Below are 12,300 nucleotides of genomic sequence, written 5' to 3'. Positions count from 1 at the left end.
GATGAAGGTGCAGATAATGATACACCAGTCCAACTGTTGTAGGTCTGGAGAAGCACTGGAGGAAAGCTTTGTCCTGAAAACAGAATCCTTTCTGGAACAGTCCTGGCAGGACATCATGGGGCCTGTGTGTAAGCACTTAACTGATGGGTCCCTGTGGTTCTGCAGGTGGCCCAGCAGGGACTTGGTCCACATTGGTGTCTATGTCCCTGACCATAATATACATTCGAAGCTCTTTGGTGGGACATACAAACCCTCCTTTGCTTTTTACTTCTCTTCTTTTCACAGCTATTTCTAAGGCCTCCTCAGACAGCCATTTTGCTTTTTTGCATTTCTTTTTCTTGGGGATGCTCTTGATCCCTGACTCCTGTACAATGTCACGAACCTCTGTCCATAGTTCATCAGGCTTTCTGTCTATCAGATCTAGTCCTCAAAATCTATTTCTCATTTCCACTTTATAATCATAAGGGATTTGATTTAGGTCATACCTGAATGGTTTAGAGATTTTCCACACTCTCTTCAATTTAAATCTGAATTTGCCAAAATGAGTTCATGATCTGAGCCACAGTCCACTCCCAGTCTTGTTTTTGCTGATTGTATAGAGCTTCTCCATTATAACTGCAAAGAATATAATCAATCTGATTTCGGTGTTGACCATCTGGTGATGTCCATGTGTAGTGTCTTTCTTGTGTTGTTGGAAGAGGGTGTTTGCTGTGACCAGTGCGTTCTCCTTGCAGAATTCTATTAGCCATTTCCCTGATTCATTCTGTACTCCAAGGCCAAATTTGCCTGTTACTCCAGGTGTTTTTTGACTTCCTACTTTTGCATTCCAGTCCCCTAAAATGAAAAGGATATCTTTTTTGGGTGTTAGTTCTAGAAGGTCTTATAGGTCTTCATAGAAACATTCAACTTCAGCTTCTTCAGCACTACTGGTCAGGGCATTGACTTGGATTATGGTGATATTAAATGGTTTGTCTTGGAGATGAACAGAGATCATTCTGTCATTTTTGAGATTGCACCCAAGTACTGCATTTTAGATTCTTTTGCTAACTATGATGGCTACTCCTTTTCTTTTAACGGATTCCTGCCCACAGCATTAGATATAATGGTCATCTGAGTTAAATTCACCCATTCCAGACCATTTTAGTTCGCTGATTCCTAAAATGTCAATGTTCACTCTTGTCATTTCCTGTTTGATCACTTCCAATTTGCCTTGATTCATGCACCTAATATTCAGAAAAAGAAACACAAAAAAGCAAAATGGCTGTCTGGGGAGGACTCACAGATACCTGTGAAAAGAAGAGAAGCAAAAATCAAAGGAGAAAAGAAAAGATATACCCATTTGAATGCAGAGTTCCAAAGAATAGCAAGGAGAGAAGAGAAAGCCTTCTTCAGCAAAGAAACAGAGGAAACAAGAGAATGAGAAAGACTAGGTATCTCTTCAAGAAGATTAGAGATACCAAGAGAAGATTTCATGCAAAGAAGGGCTCGATAAAGGACCAAAATGGTATGGACCTGACAGAAGCAGAAGATATTAAGAAGAGGTGGCAAGAATACATAGAACTGTACAAAAAAGATCTTCACAACCCAGATAATCATGATGGTGTGATCATTCACCTAGCGACAGACATCCTGGAATGCAAAGTCAAGTGGGCCTTAGGAAGCATCACTGCAAATAAAGCTAGTCGAGGTGATGGAATTTCAGCTGAGCTATTTCAAATCCTAAAAGATGCTTCTGTGAAAGTTCTGCACTCAATATGCCAGCAAATTTGGAAAACTGAGCAGTGGCCACAGGACTAGAAAAGGTCAGTTTTCAATCCAATCCCAATGAAAGGAAATGTCAATGAATGCTCAAATTACCAGACAATTGCACTCATCTCACACGCTAGTAAAGTAATGCTCAAAATTCTCCAAGCCAGGCTTCAATAATACACGAACCATGAACTTCCAAATGTTCAAGCTGGTTTTTGAGAAGGCAGAGGAACCAGAGATCAAATTGCCAACATCCGTTGGATCATCAAAAAAGCCAGAGAGTTCCAGAAAAACATCTATTTCTGCTTTATTGACTGTTCCAAAGCCTTTGGCTGTGTGGATCACCACAAACTGTGGAAAATTCTGAAAGAGATGGGAATATCAGAACACCTGACCTGCCTCTTGAGAAACCTGTATGCAGGTCAAGAAGCAACAGTTAGAACTGGATATGGAAAAACAGACTGGTTCCAAATAGGAAAAGGAGTATGTCACGCCTGTATATAGTCACCCTGCTTATTTAACTTATATGCAGAGTACATCATGAGAAACTCTGGGCTGGAAGAAGCACAAGCTGGAATCAACATTTCCAGGAGAAATATCAATAACCTCAGATATGCAAATGACACTACCTTATGGCAGAAAGTGAAGAAGAACTAAAGAGCCTCTTGATGAAAGTGAAAGAAGGGAGTGAAAAAGTTGGCTTAAAGCTTAACATTCAGAAAACTAAGATCATGGCATCTGGTCCCATCACTTCATGGAAAATAGATGGGGAAACAGTAGCTGACTTTATTTTTCTGGGCTCCAAAATCACTACAGATGGTGATTGCACCCATGAAATTAAAAGATGCTTGCTCCTTGGAAGGGAAATAATGACCCACCTAGACAGTATATTAAAAAGTAGAGACATTCCTTTGCCAACAAAGGTCCATCTAGTCAAGGATATAGTTTTTCCAGTAGTCATGTATGGATGTGACAGTTGGACTATAAAGAAAGCTGAGCACAGAAGAATTGATGCTTTGGAACTGTGGTGTTGGAGAAGACTCTTGAGAGTCCCTTGGACTGCAGGGAGATGCAACCAGTCCATCCTAAAGGAGATCAGTCCTAGGTGTTCATTGGAAGGACTGGTGCTGAAGCTGAAACTCCAATACTTTGGCCACCTGATGCGAAGAGCTGACTCATTGGAAAAGACCCTGATCCTGGGAATGATTGAGGGCAGGAGGAGAAGGGGACGACAGAGGATGAGATGGTTAGATGGCATCACCAACTCAATGAACATGAGTTTGGATAAACTCCGGGTGTTGGTGATGGACGGAGGCCTGGTGTGCTACAGTTCATGGGGCCACAGAGTCAGACATGACTGAGCAAGTGAACTGAACTGAACAAACCCTCCATCACAGTTTTTCCTCAGCTTTCCATCCTTATCCCTTAAGTGATGCCTCCCACCTCCCATTGAGTTATAACATACAAGAACACAATCTCTATTTTTTCTCATGTTTGTACATACTTTTTCTTGTGCCTTGATGCTCATCCACCCTTTCTCAACCACTCAGCACACTGAGTGATACTACTTCTAGTATCTTGTATCTCTTCTTACCCCAATTTTTCTTAAGCTCCCTTCCCGATTTGGAATGGCTGTCAAGTACTTTGAGTCAGTCCTTAGCTATACTCCATGCTGGATGTGTGACTTTGAATAACTTAACTTCTTTGTGCATCACATTTCTCAATTGTATATTGTGGGCAGCAGTAGAATCGAATGCATAATATTATTCTTGAGTCTTAACTTGGTAAATCCAGCAAAAGCACTTTAGAAAATGCCTGGCACATACTGAATATGTATTAGCTGTTAGGAACCTTTCTTCTTATACTATTCCTTGTCAATCATCATCATCATCTGTGCATTCTAGTATGATAACTCTTTTTAAACTAGACTCAATGAACTATTATCTTTGTTTACATTTCAGATAATAACCACTGTGCAATCAAAAGTGTGTCTTAAATATTGTATCCCATTTTTAGAAAAATTCAGTACAAGAAAGAAATCTCATTTACTTGGATTCATTATTCTAAACTATTTTTACAAATATTTGTGGTCTCTTCAAGAATATCTAATTGTGGTTATAAAAAGATAAAAAGTCAAGCTATCATCATATTCCACTTCCCCCCTACAGCTGGTACTGTTTGGTCTTAGGCCTTCAGAACGAGGAATAAAGACCATTTGACTTCTTTCATTTACCCATCTCTGATCTCTCCTTGAGCTTCCCTGGGGTCTCAGATGGTAAAGAATTTGCCTACAATGCAGGGGACCTGGGTTTGATCCCTGGGTCAGGAAGATCCTCTGGAGAAGGGAATGGCAACCCGCTCCACTCTTGCCTGGGAAATCCCTTGAATTGAGGAGCCTGGCGGGCTAAAGTCCACAGAGTTGCAAAGATTCCTTATCTTAACTCCTTTCTTGGGCACTAATTTATAGTCAAGTTCAACCTTTTCTTTGCCTCTGAATAAAGATTGTGTCCTCCAGGAACAGAGAAATTTGCTGAAATAGTCTCCACTGTGGGCTCTAAAAGCAGTTTCAGCTCAACCTGGCAATAACTGACAGATACCTTTTCATTCTGCAACAATAAATCATCCTTCCTTTTTCTATAGTATCTTGCCAGGGAAATGTAGAAAAATACAATATAAAGAAGTTGTTATTAACAGAAAGGATGCTCCAGCTGTGATTCTCTTGGACAAAATAGCCTGATGGCTTTAGAGTGGCTGGAATTTGGAATGGGCAAGGTATCTAGAAACTTGTTTTCGAGCCAGCTACTTCTGACTAATTTTCGAGGTTACCTATGGAAATTCTCTTAATTCCCTGGGGCCAATCTCATTATCCATAAAATGATGAGTTTGGCAACCATGAACTCAAGATACCCTAGTACAACTGTAATATGATTAATAGTGACCCAACACCCAATAATGAGCAATAAAAAGGTGGATTGTGGCTGAAAGCAGAGCTTCCTCAAATAACCTGCATTGCTATGAATGAAAATTTACATGTAGAAAAATAACTTGCCCAGTAATGGCTCCAAGCACTCTGAACATAGGGTGGAACCTTTCATGAGTACTTTGAATGATGACTTGAAGGTGTGAAGATATGGAAATGGACTAGTTCCCTTGCTCTTGACAATTACAATTCAGATTGTTTTCTGGCACTTGATCAATATGAACTAAGACTTTTTTGGTCAGATGTTATTTAGTCTGATTTATGTTGATATACAGCAGAAACCAACACAACACTGTAAAGCAATTATCCTCCAATTAAAACTGAATAAATTAAAGAAAAGGAAGTTCTATAGGTAAAAAACAACAAAAAAAAACCAAAAAAAGCTTTCAGTGATTGTGTCTCTGGTAAGCAGAATTAAAAAGTACCTGAAGATATCTCTCCTCTAATATATATACACTGTATTGTCCCTGGAAATAGGCTGTTTTCATCCTGTGCTTAGGCTACATTATAGAACACAATTTAACTTTTAAGAAATTGGAAGCTGACCAGGGTGGCATTACCTAATCACATGAGAATATTTCCTGGTGCTCTCCAGAACTGTGGCGCTCAGGTCTGTCCCCAACAACTTGCATAGCCTCAGGAGTGGAGGGAATACAACCGATAAAATCATTCTGAGCAGCTTTAAATTGGTGATAGTCGATCTCCATTTGGAAGGGCTGCCTAAAGGGTCTAGGGATTCTCCGGAAATCAAGGCTGCTGAGAGTCTCTTTTTGGAGGATACCTGAGCTAGCCGCCCAATTCTCCCAGGTAAGGAAGTCCAGATTTTCTCAGTTCTGTCTTCAGGGGAATATGGGAATTTGTGTACGTTAGGTCTTGGAATTACATAGATACCTTGAACCCCAAGAGTCTGCTCCTATGAACAGGTTTCTCCTGACACTTGCTCTGTGCCAGGTCCCTAGCTACCCTGATCTGCTCGGCCCATCCATGCACGATACAAACATTGTTAGCCAGACTTGGGAAGCCTAAAGTTTTATTTCTCTCTTGTGTAAGAGTTGGAAAGCCTTGCATGGCACAGGGAACTCTGCTCAATAATTATTGCCTATGAAAGCATGAAAAAAGATCTTAGCTCTGTGAGCCTCCATGTTCTTAAGAATAGGTAGGTAAAACAATAACTCCTCCTGGATTTGTTACTGTACAGGTTGATAACAAATAGCTTAATAAATAATTTTTATTTAGCCAGGATTAATATACTATTTCTTCAGTGAGCGAGTGAAGCCATGAGTTCATATGTCTGTAAGTCCTGTAAATTGTAAAATGCCTAGAAATCTGATTGATAGATTATTTTGTCAGGAAAAAAGTATAGATTGGCTTAACCCTTCTCCTCTGTATGAAATATCTTATTTCATTTTATCTGTTGGTGAGCAGTATGGAGTAAAGCAGAGTTTTTTGTTTTTTGGTTGTTTTTTTTTTTTTTTTGGGGGGGGGTGTCTTATAAGCAGGAGAATTTAAAGAATTCTTAGAGTTAATATTTCAAAAAGCTTTGGGGAAGAGTAGATGAGTTTACACGACTGCATATCTCAGGTGTTTTGTTTGCTTGCTTTTGTTTTTCGCTTTTACTGTAAAGGAGATATCCAAGCAAATAAACTTTAAACTTCAATTAAACAGGTAAATTAGATTATTAGATTGTGTAGATGATTAACAGTTTCCAAAAGTTATTATCCGTAAAGTCTCCGTGATGATTAAAAAAATGTCCCAAATCCCTATTTACAGCAAGTTACCACAGCTGATTCTGATGTAACTTGTGCATGAGCCATGCTTTTAAAAAGTGCACGCTAAATGAGTAAACTTTATAGCTATTTTTAACTGTTGGTGAGTGTAAATGTGAATGAATTATTTCATATATTAGAGCTTTGAAGAATTTATGAAATTAAATATAGTTATTACAAAAATAAGCAAGAAATAACCTACTGGGGTGTAAACAGTCTGAAGGTAGGGGCCCTCTAGTCTTTTTTTCTTAGGTTTCTCCAACGCCTGGCAGGGGGCAGTTAGAAAATGCTCGAAGGAGGGAGGAGGAGAAGGGAGGAAGCGACCCCACCCTGCACCTCAGCAAAGGGGCTGAGTTTTGGTCCTCAGTCAGAGAAAGGATATCAGCCTCCTTTCCGCAGTTGAGGTAGGATTCATTTCTCTTCCTTTGTAGGGCTTCTTGTGCACCCCCCAGGGGGATGCCGGAGGAGGAGCAGCGCATCTTGCTTTGGTCTCGCAACCGCAACCACCACACACAGCATCGCCGCGCGGCCACCAGCTACCTTTCAGCTTGCTGGTGAAGCGAGGGTACGCCAGTGCGGTCTGTGCTGGGAAATTCTTGTTGTTCGCTAAGGGAAACGTGCCTGGATGACCACACCGAGAAGCGAATTGTGTATTGCGCGGGGGAGCTGTAGCTGGGGGACAGGTTCTCAGTTCTCAGCTGCCTTTGCTCGCCCCTCGCGCTCTCCCTGCGTGTGGCTTCGGAAATCGACTGTTCAGTAGCTGAAAATCAAGAAGGGATGTTATAGCCCTCCTGCTTGGGGAAGAGGCGAACCGAAAGAAGAGCTCATTTTGTGGTTTAACTGTCGGAGTTTTTAACGTTGGTGGTTTTGTTTTTTCGTTTTTTAAAAAATTGGGGAACGGATTGTGGGGGGAGGCTGGTGACAAGTCGGCCTGGCTCCTCTACACCTGGCATTGGAAACCCAGGTATCCCAAAAACAGACCTGGCCCGGTTTTTACGGTTGGCTTGGGTTTCTTTGGCCTCGCAATACAGAGCAGCAGCCGTGAATGTGACAAAGTAACTGTGGGGTGAAATAGTTCAACAGACCGTTTCTCAGGGGTGCTTTGCTGGGAAAGAGGTTTGGGGTTTTGTTTGCGTGAATGGTTAATTTTGGTAATTTTTGCTTACGCATTTCCTGTCTGTTTTCTGTCTCCCACAGCTTTTAAAAAGAGTACTTTTGTAGTTAACATACCTACTCTATTCATAACAATAAAAATATGTGCAGTATGTTCGTGCATATATGAAACCTTGATATTATATATATAGATTACCCAAAGATAATCACTACGATTTTGGTGTACATTCTTCCTGACTTTTTTCCTTTCTTATATTAAGGTATATCTGTATTTTGATACCATGAAGCTTATATAATTTGGAGTTCTGCTTTAGAGAAAATAAAAAATAAAAATTCAAAAAAAATTAAAATTAGCAAATAAATTCTAAGTAACATTTTCTTAAAGCCGAGAGGGCTACAGAACTTTATATTACCTTCTTGTTTTTTTTTTTTTTTGCACATGTTAGAGTACTTTCTTCTTATTTCTTATCATATTTGAATTTCATTGTGCACAATAATTTCTGGCATTCTTAATAATGTTGAGCCCTACAGAAGAAACATTTTTAGTGCATTTTAAAATTTCATTTCATTATACTGAGCAACTGAATGACAGTTATAATTAAATTAACCTTTTACTATTTTTGTTGTCTTCTGAATAGGTATAGGTAGGAGCTGTTTTGCTTGAACAGCGTGGTCTTTGGTTCATTAGCTAGCTTTCTTTTTTAATTTATTTTTTAATTGACGAATAATTGCTTTACAATGTTGTGTTGCCTTCTGCCATAAACAACGTGAATCAGTCATTTTAAATATATATATATATACTTCCTCTTGAGCCTCCCCCCATCCTGTCCCTCTAGGGTCACAAAGCACAGAGGCTGAACTCCCTGTGTTATAAAGCAGCTTCCCACTAACTATCTATTTCACACATGATAGTGTATATATGGAAATGCTACTTTCTTAGTTTCTCCCACCCCCTCCTCCTGCTGCTGTGTCCACAAGTCTGGACACATGACCCCCCCCCCTCAACTGTCTTATGGTTCTTTAGATCTTTAGTGGTAAATCTTTTCCAGAAGGTTCCAGTTTTTTTCATCCATGGTTGTTCTGCAAATGGTTATGACTTTGGTATGCCTATCAGAGGAGGTGAGCTCAGATGAGTGTCTTTCTACTCTATCATCTTGTGTGGTCTCCTTAATTTAATATTGAGGTATAAAAATCCTTTTTTCTTTTATATTTGATGTAATGCTATTCATCACATTTTCTTAGGAAAGTTTACCTTTAAGTTGTGATTATATACCATCTTTCCTAATGTTAAAGCTAAAATGTACTCACCCAATATAGTATCATGGTGAAATTAGATGATAAGTGCTTTCTTTTTAAAAAAAAAAAAAACTCTACAAAATGTATGAAGTAAACATAATTTTCTATTTCAACATTGCCAGTATTTCATCTTTTGACATTAGTCCACTCAGAGTCTGAAAAGACTTTGGGAATTCTGTTAGTTTTTCTTAGCTGCAGTTTATTTATCTCTAAGTGGATTTAGCTAACCTCTAGTATTTGTTTGTACTTTTCCAATTTATGATATTAAAATCAATGCAGATTTTCAATTCGCTTAACTCTAAGTTGGCAATAAAAATATTATTTCCTCAATATGTACCTCAAAGGTTTGCTACATATGTGAGCTTTTAGAATGAATCTTCCAAGCAATAATTGGCATTAACCTGAAAGCTGTATTTCTTTTTTTTAAAACTATTTTAACACTTGGTGTGTACCCACAAAGATGAACTCTTTAATCTTTTAGTCAGTTTAAAAAAATCAGTACAAGTAAATGAGTAATAAATGTGATTGATTCTATAATGATTCAGTTCAATTTGACAGACATTTAATTGCATAATTATTATATGCTTATCCCTGTAATAGATATAGACTGTGACATGGTCCCAGATATTGAAGTGTTTACAATCTTGAAAGGTGAGAGTTTTATAAGAAAAACATACAAAGGAAATCTGGTGGTGGTTTAGTTGCTAAGTCACATCTGATACTAATTCAAATAATAATTAGTATATGAATATGTATGTGTTAACATGAATGTATACACATGAATGAGTATATGCATATAAAATTTCAGGTGAAAATGAAGAATGGTAACAAGTATATGGGTGATGGACATAGCGGGTAGCTATTCTAACTCTGTTAGTCAAAAAAGAATTCTCTGAAGAGGTAACATATATAAAAGTTGTCAGTAAAGGGAGGGGGTAAGCTATTTGAAGAGGTAGTGGAATAGTGTTTCAGGCAGGGGATCAGCAGGTTGCTGAGGTGAAAACAAGCTTGGTGTGCTTAGGAAACCATGAGATAATTTTGTTATAACACCAAAAATATATGCAACAAAATATCACAAATTTTTTTAATGAATCCTGAAACAGTCTTGGCCATTTTGAAAGTTAAACCCAAGCTGGGCTAAATATAGTGCCCCTGTACTTCTGAGACACAGAGATTGATGTAGAAGGAGAGTGGGCACATGACCCAGACCTGAATAATAACAATCCTTTATCTCCTCACTGGATCCAAGAAGTCCTCCTTTCTCTCTTATGTTTTTGGCTTTATTTTTAATATGGTTTCTTGAGGCTATAAAGATGGGTTTCTAGAAAAGAATAGTCTAAGGAGAGTTAGTTCTTTTTTGAATGTAAACAAGATATTTTTAATATTTAATAATGCAGGCAAAAATAAATTCAGATTATTTCTTTCATATTCCATGGTTTGTAAATGTTCCAAAGAATATTTGTTTTAATTACACTCAAAAGTTCAGTTATAAGAGTATAATATTGGTAAAGGAAATTTTATTAAAATGGCTTATTAAACTGGTAGAATTTAATGGGGCTGCATTTAAGTGATATGAAATTTTTCATATTCTATTAGTGAATTCCAGAAAAAAATGGTCTAGCATCTTGTTTTAGAAATGGTGGGGTTCTTTGAAACCTAGGGTACTCAGCCATTGGGTGTAATGAAAATATTCAGACAGGAGCAATCTCATTATTCAACATCCTGCTACACAAAGTTTGGGAAAGTTGAAAAAGCTGCCCTCCATCAGGTGCTCACAGAAAATATTAAGTGTAGGGCAGGAGGCATGAGGGAGCTGCCTTGGTGGGGCAGGCAGGCTGGACATTTCTTGGTTTGAGGTTATGCCTCTGTACCTAGAGAAGAGAGATGACTGATATTGTCACCAGGAGACTTGAGCTGAATTACAGATAATTGCAGCCCACCATTGGGATAGGAATAAGATCATAAAGAAATAAAAGACCCATATGATGCAGGTGTTCAGAGTCTGCTAAAATTGGGAGTAGAACAGCAATACTGAGAAAAACCTTTTGACTCTCCAGGTTTTACATAAAGAACAATGTAATTGCAGAACTCCACTGGAGAAATTTGAGGCTTTATTCACTTAAATTAGCTATAGAACAAACAAAACCCATGTCCACCTCAACTGCAACTATACTGAATCATCTTAACAGAAAAGAGATGTACCCATTTCTAAGCATAAGTACTATGTCAGTCCCAACTGTTTTTTACACAGTCACCAGCATTCAGTAAAAAATTGTGAGACACAGAAAAAAAGTGAAGTAAAAGCTATCCACTGTGAAGACATAAAGCAAGCAACAGAAATAGTGATAGACCAAGTGCTGGAACCATCAGACAGCCCTTTTAAAATCACTATAATTATTATGTTAAAGGATCTAGTGGGAAGATAAACACAGTAGACAGATGTGAATTTTCAGTGGAGAACTGGAAACTATTAGTAGAGTCAGACAGAAATACTGTAAATGACAATCAAGGTGTCCTTTATAGCCTTGTGGGCTATAGTCCATGGGGTCGCAAAGAGTCAGACGCGACTGAGCGACTTACACACACTTTAATGGGTTTAGCAGATGACCAAATGAGTACCCAGTGGAGGAAAGAATCAGAGAACTTTAGATAGGTCAATAGAATTTAAACTGAACCGTGAAGTTATTCAAGGAGTGAAAGAAATAGTTGAGAATCCAGTAGCTCAGTTATCATAAAACAGTATCAAAAGATTTGCTATACATGTGATATTAAAAAATCAAAAGGAAAGAGAACCTTCCAAAATTACTGAAAGACAGCACACTACAGGTTCAGAAGTTCAGAGAAACCCAAGTGGATAAATAAAAGAAAAACACAATATAGGCAGAGCAATGAGATCTAAACAAAAAGATCTTGAAGGCTATGAGAGAAACAGATGATGCTGCTGCTACGTCACTTCAGTCATGTTCGACTCTGTGCGACCCCATAAATTTCAGTCCACCAGGCTCCCCGATCCCTGGGATTCTCCAGGCAGGAGTACTGGAGTGGGGTGCCATTGCCTTCTCCGAAAACAGATGCTACATGCAGGGAAACAAGGGTAAAAATATGAACAACTTCTTTCTGGAAATGCTGCAAGTTAGGGAAAGTGGAAAGACATTTCTGAAGTACTAAATAAAACAATATTAACTCAGATTTCTTTACTCAGTAAAAAAAAAGTCTCCAAATGGATATAAAAATACAGAGATTTCATAGCAAAGCTGATAGAAATATATTTTAATGGACTCAGTGTAAATCCAATGAAAATTTATGCTATTGTTGGTGGAAGAAAGGTGACTCTAAAATTTATATGAAGATTTCTTATTTGTAGGATAGATACAAGAAAGTATCCCTCTAAATGTG

This window comes from Muntiacus reevesi, chromosome 1, assembly GCF_963930625.1.
Source record: "Muntiacus reevesi chromosome 1, mMunRee1.1, whole genome shotgun sequence".
Lineage (NCBI taxonomy): Eukaryota > Metazoa > Chordata > Mammalia > Artiodactyla > Cervidae > Muntiacus > Muntiacus reevesi.
Note: the sequence above shows the minus strand (reverse complement) of the source record.